Source organism: Mustela erminea, chromosome 11, assembly GCF_009829155.1.
Source record: "Mustela erminea isolate mMusErm1 chromosome 11, mMusErm1.Pri, whole genome shotgun sequence".
NCBI classification, from domain to species: Eukaryota; Metazoa; Chordata; class Mammalia; order Carnivora; family Mustelidae; genus Mustela; species Mustela erminea.
In genome coordinates this window covers 35,190,359-35,206,060 of record NC_045624.1, presented here as the reverse complement: position 1 = coordinate 35,206,060, position 15,702 = coordinate 35,190,359, and the positions used below count along the sequence as shown (strand labels likewise).

Sequence of the window (15,702 nt, the reverse complement as noted above, 5' to 3'; positions counted from 1 at the left end):
ATTTATTTTTATGCCTAAAATGTCTCTAATTCCTTTTTCCATGCAGTTAATATTTGACACGAATTATTTACCAGTGCTACCCACTACCGTTGGCTTTCTGATAGCTTGGGGTGGGGGTGGGAGGCTGCATCATTGAATTCCTAGTGCTGAAGGCAGTGTCTGGACATGGTGCCCATGCAAATATTTTTGTCTGAATAATTAGGCCTTAGAGGCAGAATGGGAAGCAATATTCAGAACTCCCAAAATATTTCAAAGCCACTGAATCTTCATTTTTTTCTTGGCATATTGGATATTTCTCCTGATGGGAAAAGTGCTGAATCCATCTTCTTTTCTAGTCACATAGAGCTTCTTCTCCTTGTCTTTTTTCTGAGTCCCAGTCTTTTACCTGGTGCTTTTGAATATTGGTCTTGACTTTTTCTCTCCTTGAAATACCACTGTCATCTCACATATTTTCATAAATAAACAATGCCAAATGTATATGATTATCAGCATAAGCTTTTCCGTGCCAACTAATAAAAAAGCTATTACATTAGTTCCACTATCAAAACAAACTAAAATGGACTGGAAGGTGCAATAAACTCAAATATTATTTTCTTCACAGCTAAGTGCTTTCTAGCACACGTCTACAGTTTGCTGGGGTTAGAGTAACATTAGCAGCACTAGCACCAAGAATTTCTCCTATTATTAATTCTTAGCATGCTTTGACTATTTTTTATCTAGCTAACAAATTGCATCCATTAGAGTAATAAAGTGTTTCCATCTTTTGCAATCAAATAAAAATAAATGTCAGCTGGAGCTTCTTGAGCTAATAAGTGAGACCTTTGACTTACCTGCTCTATATAACAATGTGTTGAAAATAAATTAAAAATAAAACATAACAGAATCATGGATAAAATTTAACTTTAGTATCTGTATCTCACATAAAAAATGATTTCCTTTGAAATTTTTGAAATACTAAGTAGGTTGTAAACATATTATGGTGCAATCCTGCAAAGAACTCTGCCTTGAGTGCTTTTGGTATGAACTCTATAAATATTATTGGCAACATTTATAAATAAGAAAGATTCAGGGATTACTGGAGTACCATTTAAAGTATAATTAGATTTTCTAGCAGGTACTAATTAAAAAAAAAAAACCTTAAACTGCAGTAAGATTGAGCAGATACATGAAGTTCCTCTTCTCCACTGATAAGCTTTAAGCGGTCAGTTTGTTCACTTTTAATTTAATTATTAAAAACAGGTAATACATAATACCTTGTAGCCTGCGGTGCCTCAGTTACTTTAAGGATGTATAGAGAAGTTATGTATTTAGCCCCCAGCAAAGCAAGGAAGGTGTAGGGCAGCTGGGCCTCCATTTGCCCCAATGTGCCATACATTTTGTGTTGGTTTCTATGTATATGCAGTCATAAAAAAGTTGGAGAAGAACTGTCCGAAATATCCATTTCCCCCGTTCAAGAAGCAATCACAATAATCAGTTTCTTGGTACTTATCTAGAAGTAGTTGATACACACACACACACACACACACACACACACATCACAAACATATATGTATCCTTATATGTCATTTTTTTTTTTTCCGAGATAGCAGTATAAACATACACACTATGATACATCAGGCTTTTTTCACTTACCACTGTACCTTGAAACAATGCCTATTGGTACATGTGGTGCTACTCTATTGTTTTTTTCTGCTGCATTGTACTGCTTATTGAATAGCTGTATCTTCTTTTCACAAATGGTAAATTTTTAAGAAGCTTTGTTAATACGTGCTTAAAATAGGTGTGTGTTCTTAACAGGATGTCTGTTTAAACAAAAACAACCTGAGAACTTCTTAAAATTGCAACGGTTTATGTCACTGGTGGTCACTGTGCACTTTTGGGATTTTCCTGGATATCAGTTTTCTCTCGTTGGCTGAACTATTGTGTTTCTAGCTGGGCTTTTATTGTACAAGCAGAACATTTTTGATCAGATTGTATTTACATGACAGCCTGAAACTGTGGCATTCTGTCAAGTACATCGTACACATTTAAAATATTGTCTAAATATTTATTCACATGATGGATTACTGTGGCTCAGAAAAGGCAGTTACAACCTATTGAGTAAATAATTTTAGTTTTTAAAAATTTGGAAGGGCTTTGAAGGGGTCATAATGATGTCTTATCTCAGTTGTTAGAAACAACCACTGAATACCATTGCTTTTTTCTCTAAATGGTATTTTAATTCTTAAATGTTTAAGCAACAAGACAAAACAGAAAGAGAAAAAAAAGAAAAAGAAAAAGGAAAAATTCAAGCCAGTTGCCTGCAGGTATAGGCTTTCTTTCTTCCTTCCCATGATCAGATAGCATCTCCTCATCATGAAACAACAAACAGACTAATAAAAACAGAGTCAAACAAACGAAGGAATACTGTTGTGGCATAATGTTAAAATTCCTTGACTTCGAAACAAAATTTCGAAGATGTGGGTTGAGGTTGCAAAAACATATTAAATAAGTGGGTGTATTTTACTCAAATGAGAAAACTTAATTTTTATAATAAGTTGTGGTCTGATTTAAATTTGATTTTTGTGAAACTTCTGTTTAAGAAGTAGTTCATTATTTTTATGTCAGCTTGAAAATTGTGTGCTTTATGCTGTTTTTGTTCTTACATAAAGGAGACAGGGTTTGTGGTCTTAATAATTAAACTTAAGTACATGTGTGTGAATGTGTGTGTGTGTTTTCTTTTTCAGTCGTGTGGCACCAGGACCTTTTATTCATAATTCAGACATTCTTTAGACTTTACAAACCTTTTGCATTTATTTGAAATTAATTTACTTCTAAAGAAAGTAAGGAAAATAGTTTGCATTTTTTTCCATTCAATATTAACTTAATCTAGACATTGTAGCTTTGTGATTGTAACATCTTTTGACAAGCAAATTAGACCGTAGAAAGAGCATCTAACTTGGAGCTTGGGGCATATGGCTCTACCTTCTGCAAATGTAACTCAAAAACAAGTCACTCTGTTTGGTGAGGGGTCTGTTTCTTTACTTTAGTGTGCAAGGGGAAAAGTAGCCTCTTATTTTGGAGAAAATTATAATCTCAGTAGAAAAAGGTACCTGTCTAACTTGAAGCTGAAAGTAAGATTAAGAAACTCATGCATACAATTTCATTATTTTTACAATCCAAAAACCTACTTGAATATACAAAGTAGTTAAGGAAAACAATTAGGGTAGCAGAAATTTAGTAGTGTAGTTATTTTTGTTATTATCCCAGCAATTGGAATTATTAATCCTATGAAAACTAAGCTATAATAAAAATAATGCTATTTAATGCTATAAATGCTATATTATATTAAAAATTATATATTATATTATATTATAATGCTATAAAATTTAGTGCCTGGTATGTTATAGCATGTAAGCATGGAGAAAAGAATTGACTGAAATGATCAATTGAACACATTATTTTTACATGTCAACATTCCTATTTTAGTTTATCTTATCTAGGACTAATAAGTAAAAGAGCCCAGTATATACTCATCTTGGGATTTTAAGATGTGAGTAAAGATGAGGAAAGGTCTATTGATCAGTTTTTAGTTCCTATTGCCATTTTATATGCACACTTCTACAGATGGTGGAGTTTTGACTGCCCATCAGAGCACCAATACCTTTGAGACAGCTGTTTTCAGATAAACCTCTCTTACATGCTTTAGGTCAAGAGTAGTCAAACCTGTTACAGCACCTGCTTTTGCATATGCAAATCTGTTGTTTTGTCATGTCATTAAACAAGAAGAGGTAACAGTCTCTTGTGGTTGTAAATAAGTCTGGAACATCGCCTACATGAAATGAAATCCAGCAAAAAGACAACTGTGATTTCTGTTGTGTAGTCATGGGAGGTTGCTACTCGTTCGGGGCTTTGTTTCTGGAAGACTGCCTGTAATTCGGAGGGAGAGTAGAGAGGCAAGTTTATGTTTGGAGGCAAGAACAGGGAAGGTGTTTGCTGTCATTGACTGTAGGGTAGTTGTGAAGTTTGACATGCCCAGAAGCTACTGAATACCATGTGGGGCCCCCGTACACTGCATACCTCAGTTTTCATCATCTGGTGAGCCTGCAGCAGGATTTCCAGGCACTGGAGTCGACAACATGTCTACTTTGGTTTGGAGCTGATTGATCCACGGAACAGAACATGCTTGTGGGATCTTCCTTTGCTATAGAATGACATAAATGATTGAAATGCTTTCTTTAGGAAAAAAAAAAAAAGTTTTGTTTATAGACCTTACTGCTTATGGGAAAAAATTGTCAAACAGTAACGCAAGCAGAGTTTGCTGGAAACTTTCATTAATGTTTGCGAATTATTTCCTTGTTCAACTTTGATACATTAGACAATTGGAGAGAAGAGTGGGTAGAAGGAAATTATTTCTTTATTTACTATTTTTCTTAAAGAGTAGGGGCATATAAGAAAAATAGTACCTCAGGATTTGCAAATTGACTGAAGATTTTACTCTGTGTTGCCATAGTATGCTGTGGGGGAGGAAAGGGAAATGCTGGAATCAATGAACAAATGTTGCATGCTGTCATTTTAGAGTACATTATTTTACTGTGAAGTTGTTCCTAATTTTCATTGTGAAAAACAATGCAAAATGCGTATGACCTAGAAAATGATAAAAATTTGTTAATTTTGTTAATTATGTTGAAATGTGTTTATTCTGACATGGATTTACAATAAGCAGGAGTAAAAATACTATTTTCTAGCTTTGGGAGAAAATTAAAAATTCTTCCCTGACCTTTTAACCTTGTCAGATGATTTCCCTGCTCTTGACATAGTGCATTATATTTGCAAAGGTTGGAAGTTAACTCTTCAAGGTACCAGACATCATTTTTATTGGGATATTAATTCTCAGAGGTGCTAATCTCATCAAGATTTGTAGGCATTTTCTTTCATAGGCCATTCTGATTTGTAGCTCTTTCTTTTCACAGCAGTATTAAATACCAAACCTTCTCTGATATGGAAGTTCATTAGAGATATGTCTTTGATGGCAGCCCTTTCCTGGCTTCAGTTTCAAATACCTTGATGTAAAGCTTAAGAAGCCATTGTGTTGTAAGCCCTCCTTGATGTGCCTTATTTAGATCTGCATAGTAAATCAAGGAAAGTAAATAACAAGGCAGCAGATGGAAGCATGGAGATAAGGCCAGTGAACAATTGTATTTGTATTTTGTTATGATGTTGACAGGAGCTAAAATTCACTAATCTAGTTCAACTGATCTGCATTTCAAAGAAATCTCATTTAGCAGCAACTTGAAGGTTTGTAGGATAAAGTTCTTTTATTGCAGCTTTTATTGCATTCTTTGCTAATTTATCTGGTCAAGATTTAGCCTTGCTTACTTAAAGCTGCAAGCATGTTACAAGGAGTCTTAAATACTATGAAAGCATTAATGTCTAGACTATGAACTGAAGGTAATTACATATCCAGCGCTGAATAGGGTACATTTAGAAAATACTGTTGTTCAAACTCAATTGTCAGGGCAATATAGATAAGGTAGTCTTTTTTTTACCCCTTTTACTGCTTGTTTGGGCTGAGATTTTTTTTTTTTCCATATCATAAATAAGCTAATATATAACTACTCAGAAATTATACATAAAATGAGTAGATCTCCTTTAAATGTATATTTATTGCTACTTACATTGATTGTGCCCTTTTGAGAATGGGAGATTATTAATTTTAGAAGTGTGATATCCTTATTTGAGTCTGCAGTTATGAACATGTATAATATATAAGTAAAGTATGTTTAATGTGAAATTCAGTGTGTTGTAATGAGCGTGCTCTGTAGACCACAAGTACAAAGAATCTTGGTGTTTTCTAATTTATAGGTGTTATATATGTAATTATATGTGTTTATTTAATGGAAATTGGTTATTTGAAATACAGTTAGAGAAAATAAATATTTTATGTGTATATTTATGTATTAACTTAATTTTGAGTAAGTTTGGCGTGCATTGGTTCTGAAAGGAAAGACTACTGGATTAGAACAGTTAAACTGAGCTCATGTCCCATCTGTGCCACTTACACTCTCTGAGATCTTAGATAAATTACTTTCTTCTGTGAATCTCTGCTGTAAACTACAGAGGGATGGGGTGAGCCAGTGACAAAAGACGTCTTGGCAGTTAGAAGATCCTGGTCATTCATTGATAGCTCATTTTATGAGGCATGAGGCATCATGCTTGAACAAAAGTTTATGTAAGTAGGTTCTCTTCCCTAAAATAACTTAGGAGTGAATATTCCATTTTCTGAAATTTACTGCTAATCAAAGTAGAATTTGAAATATAATTTTGTACTTTTTTAACTCTAAACAATACCTTGGGTGTTCCCAGATTTGTTGGGTATACTGGTTTTGATTTTACTTTTCATGAAATGCAAAGGCTTACTTCAGCAGTCTTTATAGAGAGATTTATCATTTAAAATACATTGGCGTATGACAGGATTTTCACTAAAAACCTGTAATTTTGTTTTGAGTTCTAAATTTTAATGTTGATTTAAAACTTCAGAGCAGGTATTTAAAACCAAATATTTTATTTGACTACCTTAATGTGGTTTGTCTAAATGTGCTTTCTACAGAATAAGTCAAATAATGACTTGGTAGTTCTCTATGACACATATTTTTGACAGGCTTTTTTAGAGCTTGAAAGTAATGGTAATAAAAATTATTAAAAATAATTTCTAAGAAAGACACATGAGTAAGACATATTCTCTGTTTTCAGTGGTTTTTAATTTCATGTGAGAAATTGGATGTATGGATAGCTGGTAGATTAAGTGAATGGTTTTCAACAGAAGCTGGTGAGAAAGTGCTATGTGGGTTGATTACTCTGGCTAAGAGAATAAGGGAGTACTTCATGGAGGTGATGGTAATTGAATTGAGGCTTGAAAGGTATAGTACAGTTTGAACAAACAGAATTTGAGAGAGGCAATCTAGAGCAGATTGAGACTTTAAAGGCAAGCGTGAAATGTTTGGTTCTGTTCTGGAATGTAAAGGAGAGTAAGAGGAACAATATACAGGAGAGGCAGATTAGATGGATGAAAGGCCTTAGGTTTCAGGCTAAGAAGTTTAGGTTTATTTGGTAGATATTGAGGAACCCTTCCTGTTAAATGACACTAATTGATACACTAGTAAGAAAAGGTGCCAAGGAAATACTTGCATGATTTGAAGTCAAAGTTATTGAATTTAGGTATTAATGTGTTCTAATCCTCCCCCTATGTCAGTCTAAAAGATTATAAAAACATACATTTGGAAAATCTTGTCAGATATGGTATATTCTCCAAGTATTATTGGTTGGAGAGGTGTTTGAAGGTATTTGTGGATGTGAGGGTTATGAATTTGAAATTGTCATTGGAGAAACAGAAAGAGGACTATCATTATAGAGGTGGAAGGGACATTGTTTTTAGAATGCTTTATAGAGACATCTTTTGGTATATATTTAAGAAAACTTGAGTACTCTTGAGTAAAGAGAAGGTTTGAGACATAATTCTGAAGATCTATAAGCCATTATTAATTTGAAGAAGGGTCAGAACCAGAATATTCAAGTGAAGATGTTTAAGAGGCAGCGGAGGATAAAGAGCTGAGTCAAAGAGAGAATGGAAAATTGCACTCACAGGCTGTTTTAGATAATGAAATTAAATAGCAAGAATTTCTTACCATGTAAATGGATAATATACAAGAAGATTTTTTTACTGGTTGGTCAGAACACAGACTACTCTTAAGAAACCATGTTATATATGGCTTTTAGGTCATAGTCTAGCCATTCAGTTTGACCATGAGGTCAAAAAGGGATGGTCCGTCACCCTTACAGAGCTTGCAAATCTTATTCATTAATATTTACCATTTTTAAAAAAATATGAATCTTATCAGATCTTAAAAATTGAATCTTCTATGTCTCTGTCTCTGTCTCTCTCCCATACACACATGCTTTTCCAGCCTCTCTTGAAAATTCACATTTGGGAGGACTAAGCCTGCATTCTTTTTTTTTTTTTTTAAAGATTTTTTTAATTTATTTGACAGACAGAGATCACCAGTAGACAGAGAGGTAGGCAGAGAGAGAGAGGAGGAAGCAGGCTCCCTGTGGAGCAGAGAGCCCGATGCGGGGCTTGATCCCAAGACCCTGAGATCATGACCTGAGCTGAAGGCAGAGGCTTTAACCCACTGAGCCACCCAGGTGCCCCCTAAGCCTGCATTCTTAAACAACAGATGAAGTAGCGAATACATTCACCTAAGCGGGGGTTAAACACCACCTCTTTAGAGACTCTATCCCAGAATCCTGCAACTTTGTTTTATCTTGCACCTGGCTTCTTTATAGTTTTATTTTTGGGTATTCTGTGAAAATGTATTTGGAAAACTTTGTCAGGTTGGGTGTATTCTGCAAAGATTAATGGGGGGAGAGGTGTTTGAAGATATTTGATGGATGCAAGGGCGATGAATTTGAAATTATCATTGGAGAGTTGGAAAAAGGACTATCATTATAGAAGTGGAAGAGACTTTATAGAATCATTGAATATTTAAGAGAACTTGATTGCTCTTTTGTGAATGATATTTTTTGATCCTCATGATGTATTTGTCTACCATATTATTATTCCTAGTCATATTTGCCTTGAGACCTAACCACTGCATGTAATAACTTTTAAAAAATGAGACATGCTTAGATTACAAATGAGATAGCAGGAATAGATACCCTGTCATTCTAGTAGGCTTGGATATACCCCCCCTTGCCTTCTGTTGCCTGTAAACCCTCCACAGGACTTCATTCTTTATTCCCTCCTTAACTGTTGGTTGTTTCCTGGGCGAGAAAGAAGATTACCAGGTTCACATTTCAGAAATCAAACAAAAAGGTGAAAAACACTTAGGTTGTGTTGTGGAGTGTGGGTTAGAGGGAGTTAAGACTGGAGGAAGGAGATTGAATATTCAGTAGGAACTTTAAATCTGAGGGTCAGGAGAAAGGTGTGGACTGGATATATGTGTTTGGGACTCACTACCAACAAGTAGAGGTTGATGCTGGAAGTCGAATGCCTGTTAAGGACAGAAGAGGAGTAGAATGAAGTCTTGGAAAAAGTGACACTGAGGAGGTAACTATAAGAATAGGACTAGCAGACACTGAAAAAAGGTCTGAGAAGTAGGAGAGGAATCCATCCAAAAAGAGGGGTGTCATGTAAGCCAAAGGGAGAGTTTTAAGAAGGAAGATGTGAAAAATAAGCTGATTGAATGCGAGAAGTTCAGCAAACCCAAGAATTAAGAAATTCACATTTGGATTTTGTCCGCTAGGAGGTGATTCCTATGCTGATTATAAGATGTTTAACTTCCAGGATGTGAAGATTTAGTAAACCTTTGACCATCTGTGTGAATTTGTTAATGTGGAAAGAATGGAATTTTGTTTATTCTAATCCCAACAAAATATTTTTGTCACATAATAACATCATGAAAAAAAAAGAAAAACAAAAATGTGTTGATAAAAAATAATCAAATGATGAATGAATAATAAATTAATGATACTTCTAGTATCATTTAGTGTTATATTTTAGTGAATATATAAAGTTATCATCTAAACTGGGATACTTGTAAGAAGGAAAGGGTAACTATGAGTAATTTTAGTACATATAAACCTTATCTATCCCAGGTAATCAAGGAGGAATGCTCACCTTGATTATAGTTCATGTTTATTGAGTGCTAGCTATATGCCAGACACTGAGATGAGTTCGTTACCAGTTTATATGATTTAATGACTGAGGTTTTGGTTGCCAACATTCATAATTCTGTCTTTGTATATACTGAATTTACTGACAGAAATGCTGTATATAATTTTGATGACCTTATAGAACTTAACTCTTTATTTTAAAAAAACACAAAAATTGGTACTTACTGTATGCCAAATTATGTCCTAGGGAATGGAGAAATGAAGATGATTAATACATGTTTCTCATTGTTAATGATGTACCAGTGAGACTGAGAAACTCTGAGAACAGAATTTCAGTATAATGTGGTAAATATCATGTTGATAATACAGTTTGTAAGGGCCACAACTTATATTTTAAACATTATGTCCTGTCGTTTTTAAGGTTAAGTTTAGAGTGTTTTTAAACTTTGTAAGGTAGAGTTTGCTTTTTTGTTGGGAAAAAAAAAAATTCACAAATGAAAAAGACAAGGTATAGCTAACTGTGTGTTTAAGTGGGGTTTTTGCTGTCATGGAAAGTATGTTCTGTGTATGTGCACATGTGTATGTGTATGTGTGTGTGAGAGAGAGAAAGAGAGAAAGAGAGAGATCAGTTCTGTATCACAAAGGGATACATTTCCATATCTATAATGTAATTTTAGCCACACTCAAGCTATATTCTGTGAAGGGTCTGGCATATTTCTCTGACACATCTGGTAGATATGTGTGGCATTAATTAGCATAGGTATTGCTATAAATGACATGTCAGTCCAAAACAACAAAAAGTATTTGTTACTGATGTCAATCATTCATCCTTTGTCAGTTCAAAAGGCTTCCCTAAAGGAATGCACATTGATCTTTACTGATCCAAAATACAGCAAAATCATTTTTGTGTTCTAGAAACAAAAGTGGAACTACCTGTGTTTGAAAAGCCATATGGAGATACTCGTACAAAAGTGCGCATTTATAAATTTGAGTTGTAAGACTGTTAAATTAGACCAAGATTAATTGAATCTTTTGAAAAGAAAACAGGGTTTTCTGTAATCCTAATCTTGTTTTGAGTGTTTTCTTCCTCAAAGCCTTAATTTTTGGTAGCTTAATTCGTGTTTTTGTTTCACCTTGAAATAATTTTGAGGTATGCCAAGTAAATGATTACAAGTATCCCTTACAATGTTTAAAAACAAAAATGATCACACAGGTATCAATTTGTGACTATATTGATGTCTGAAAGAGGTACTCTTCTGTCTACACATACCTGGTTTTGTGGTTGGCTATTCTGGTATAGATATCGATGGACTTTACTACAATCCCATCACATTTATCTTTTTGTAATTATAATCACAAGTGTAAAACTCATATTTCTAAGCAAAAACTGGCTTTAAAGGATACATTCCCCCCCCCAAAATCTATATTTTATTTACAACTCTTTCCCAAAAGTTCCCTCTACATTCTAATTTATTATTAAATGGAGAGCAATATGAATGACTTTAAGATAAGGCAAGAGAGTGTGGTCTAGGGTGTGGTACAGTTGAAGACATTTATCTTAATATTTCATTTTAATGAGGCAGAAAATATCCATTATTAGAAAACTATAATTTGATAACGTTTGTAGAATACAATTAATTCTTTTAAAATTATGAATGTTCATACCACCAAAGAGCAGATAACCACACGTCACATTTCTGTGTCCTTGTTAAGGTTTGTATGTGTTATATTTTTACATCTTACAGATTTGCTAGGGAATTAACATGAAATGGGATTGAGGATGTATGTATGTTATACACTTTAATTTGATCAACATGCTTTGTTTAAATAGCAGTTCCTAACCTTTGTCCCATCTTTAAAATTTTCACTCCAGATCTCTTGCCCTGCCTACAGATCCTCTGCTATCTGTTTCCAGTCTGTCTCATGCTCTTGAAATCATCTTTTTTTATTATTCCATTAAAATTTTTTAAAAATGGATTTTCCTTTACACTTTTCTAATCATCCTGTAATTCTTTAGCTCTAAGACATTAAAATGAATGAGTAAAAATATTTGATACCTAATCGTCTCTGCCAGTCCATTCAAACTCATGGATTTGCAAAATTATGTTAAAGTCTTTTAAAAATACATTTGAGTAGGCTTTTGTAGTCATTTGGATTTTGAATATTAATTTTCTCTTGCTATGCTGCTTAGCCATAAAAATGAAAAAGAAGATAGATGTGGGTTTCTTTTAGTGGTGTTAATTTAAAGTACTTGATTTATTTATTATAATATTCAACAATGGCAATTCCTATTTTCTCTGTTCACATCAGATCCAACAGAAAATAATGAGAAGCCCCCACCGCACAGTAAGAAAAAGTTTGATGCATTTTGTAATAATTGATTAAAAGTATAATTTCCCCCTAGATCAAACAAATAATAGAAGTCTGTTGAAGCTTTGTCCTGACCTATTCTGGAAGTAGAAGAATACCCTGGAGAAAGGAGCATTGTAAGCACAAAGAATAAGACTCCTCAATCCTGGGAGAGAGAATTAAAGTCTAACCCTCCAAATGTAAGTCATCTGTACTCTCTATTTTCCATCCCTCAGTTTTTGTTGGCTATTCAGGTATTAGAAGAGAAATATGTAATAAAAATATTTGGATTTTTTTCTGTACAAAATATACAGGTGTTTTGCTTGGTAACTTTAAATTCCTATTTGTGTTAACATTTTCTAAATAGTAACATAAGGTAATGCCTTGCAATAATAATATTTAATGCAAAATGGATTATTTTTAATTTTATCTTCTGGCAGAGAACTGGTAAGAATTTTGAGAGTATTCTGATGAAAAGAAGGTAACTTCCTTTGATTTAATATCTGCAATTGTGCCATCATAATCCCTTTTTGCTCTAAACTTTAGTTCTTTCTTTTTCTTTTATATTTCTTTATATCTGAGAATAAGACTATCTTAATATATCTATTTAAATCCACCTTCCAGTAAAAGAGACATTAAGTCCTTTTTTTCACTTTGCATAGTGGAACTGAATTGGAATGAATTTGTATCCATAATCCACTATAAAAATATATAAATTTTGTCAGCTCAGTGTCCTGGAAAGACTGATTCCCTATCTTGTTAGGAAGAACTTAAAAGATGTGTTTTTGTGATGATAAAGAAAGATAGAATTCAGTTGTGGTTTAGAAATCGGTAGAAAGATTGATAATCAAAGGCAATACTTGTTTTGAGAAAATTATTTGGAAGAATTTTCTTGGCAATCACAACTTTTATCTGAAAGGTGATTTAGTGCATCATCCTTGTGATAAGGACACTTGATATGTTGTATAATGGCTTAACTGCCAGAAATCTGACTTTTTGCTTACCAGTTGATAACCCTTCTCACTCTTCAGTGAAAGAATCAGTGAGAGAGTATTGATTTGATTTTTAAAAGTCTGAAGCATGAAAATCAATATTTATTAGAGTTGGGTACAACCAGATTATATGTCCCCCCCAATTACCTTAAAAATTGAAACATAAATTTGTATAGGTCTTGAATGTGATACTCTTATTAATAACATCTGACAAAGTTGTCACAGTAGTCTGCAGTAAGAAATCTTCAAAATATCTAGGTTCACATTTACTCTTTTGTTTAGAACATCTGATAGAGCCTTGAAACACTGTGGCCATTCCTGATAGTCTATAATTGTAAGTTAGGACTTTTTAATTTAGCTGAATCCATGTATAAAAAAATAAATTTTTGTTTATGATCTTAGATAAATTTTTCTATCATTGAACTCGATAGCAATGCCTTGGAGAAACACTACAAACATTATTATTCCTTCCACTGACATGACACAATTGCTCCTCATTTATAACTTTAGTATTTGTTATTGAAAAGTATTGCAAAATTTTTTAAAAGTTATTTAAATTTGATGAGTGAGTAGTGAATTCTTATTTACAAGTTTGAGATTGATGAAGGATTGGAAAATATTGTTTACAGAAAACTTCTGTGATCCTCTACTCTACACAATGAAAATAGATAAAAGTATAGCAACAGTAACATGGTTGAATTCCATAAACATAATGTTGAGTAAAAAAACCTAAGTATACATGTATTAGTTCTTTATAAAGTTCCAGAACTAGAGTATAGTGTGTAGGATGCAAAAAGTTATTACAACAAAAATTATAGTTAAATTCTAGGTAGGTACTAGAAACTAGGGTGGTTTCTTGGAGCTTCTGGTGTGTCAGCTACATTCTGTTTTTTTCACTAGGCTGGTGGTTGCATGGGTATTTATGCTATGAAAAGCCATTAATGAAAAGCTAGGTGTGTCTCTGCTAAGATCAGGTACAAGGCAAGGAGTCCTTACCATTCCTATTTAATATTATACTGGAATATACTTAAATTATACTGGAAGTCCTAGCGAAGGTGGTAAGATAAGAAAAGGAAATGAAAGGCAATACAGATTGGGAAGGAAGAAATACAACTGTAAATTTGCAGATAACATGATTGTCTATGTAAAAAATCTCAAAGAATCAACCAAAGAAAACCTCCTGTAACCAATAAACGATTTTAACAAGGTTGCAGAAAACAAGATTAATATACAAGTCAATTGCTTTCCTGTGTACCAGCAATGAACAACTGGGATTTGAAATTAAGAATACAGTACCATTATATTAGCACCAACAAAGCAGAAACCCAAGTATAAATCTAATTATGTGTGTGTGTGTGTGTGTGTGTGTGTGTGTATTAGGAAAACTACAAAAATTCTGATTAAAGAATATCAAAGCTCAAAATAAATGGTGAGATAATCCATGTCCCTGGAAAGACATACACAATATATGGTTATAATGTCATGTCTTCCTTTCTTGATCTATGTATTCAATATAATCCCAATAAAATCGCAACAAGTTATTTTGTGAATATTGATAAACTGAATCTTAAGTTTATATGAAAAGACCAAAGACTATAAATCACCAGTATAATATTAAAGAAGAGGAAAGTTAGAGGGCTACACTTGCTGACTTCAAGACTTTGTATAAAGCTACAGTAAGCAAGATGGTATGATATTGATGAAAGAATAGACAGATCATTAGAACATGAAGAAGAATCCAGTAATAGACCCCACAAGTATAACCAACTGATGTTTGACAGTTATAAAGGCAATTCATTGGAGAAAGGACAGTTCTTTCAAAAGTGGTACTGGAACAATTGGACATTCATATGCAAAAAAATCTAGACTCAAACCTTACACCATTGACAAAAATAAATTCAGAGTGGGTCATGGGGCTAACTTTAAAGTGAAACATTATAAAATTGTTGGAAGATAACATTGAAGAAAATCTAAGTGGCCTTGGGCTTTGAGATGACTTTTTAGATAAAATGGTTAAAGCGCAATTCATGAAAGAAAAAAAAGAAAAATTGGACTTCACTGAAATGAAAAACTTACACTCTAAGGAAAACACTGCTAAGAGAATGAAAAGACAAGTCACAGACTGGGAGAATATATTTAATAAAACCCATGTCTGTTAAAAGACTTGTATCTAAAATATACAAAGAACTCAACGATAAGAAAGCACATAATTCAGCTAAAAAGTGAAAAGAACTTTAAATAGAGTTAATGAAAGAAGACCTAGAGATGGCAAATAAGCGTATGAAAAGATGCTCAGCATTTATTTCATTAGGGAATTGCGAATTAAAACAATGAGATACCACTGCATACCTATTAGAATGACTAAGATCCAAAACACTGACAGTATCAAGTGCTGTCAAGGATGTGGAGCATCCGGCACTCTCATTCATTGTTGGCAAAGTGATATAGCCATGTTGGAAAACAGTTTGGCAGATTAGTAGGAAGCCAGACATACATCATGCATATTACCATGCAGTCTGGCTATTGCAGTACTCGGTAATTACCCAAATGGGTTGAAAACTTATGTCCACATGAAAATTTGCAGGAGAATGTTTATAGAAGCTTTATTCCTAATTGCCTTAACTTGGAAGCAACCAGTATGTTGTCCTTCCATTGGTGAGTGAATAAACTAGCTGTGATATATACATTCAATGGACACTTCAGTAATAAA

The 15,702-nt window shown here is 33.5% G+C and overlaps 1 protein-coding gene across 11 annotated transcripts in view; it reads left to right on the top strand.

Annotated features, from left to right (window-relative positions):
* FOXP2 (forkhead box P2) overlaps window positions 1-15,702 on the top strand; it is a 544,701-nt gene that overhangs the window by 54,883 nt on the left and 474,116 nt on the right. For 9 of the 11 annotated variants that reach the window (XM_032305212.1, XM_032305203.1, XM_032305205.1 and 6 more), the window contains one exon: window positions 12,056-12,200. The exons of 1 other annotated variant lie outside the window; for it this stretch is intronic. The gene's annotated coding sequence lies outside the window, so the exon portion shown is untranslated. Of the gene's footprint in view, window positions 1-8,156; window positions 9,997-12,055; window positions 12,201-15,702 lie in introns of those variants that run through there. One more of the 11 variants, XM_032305206.1, reaches the window with a different exon arrangement.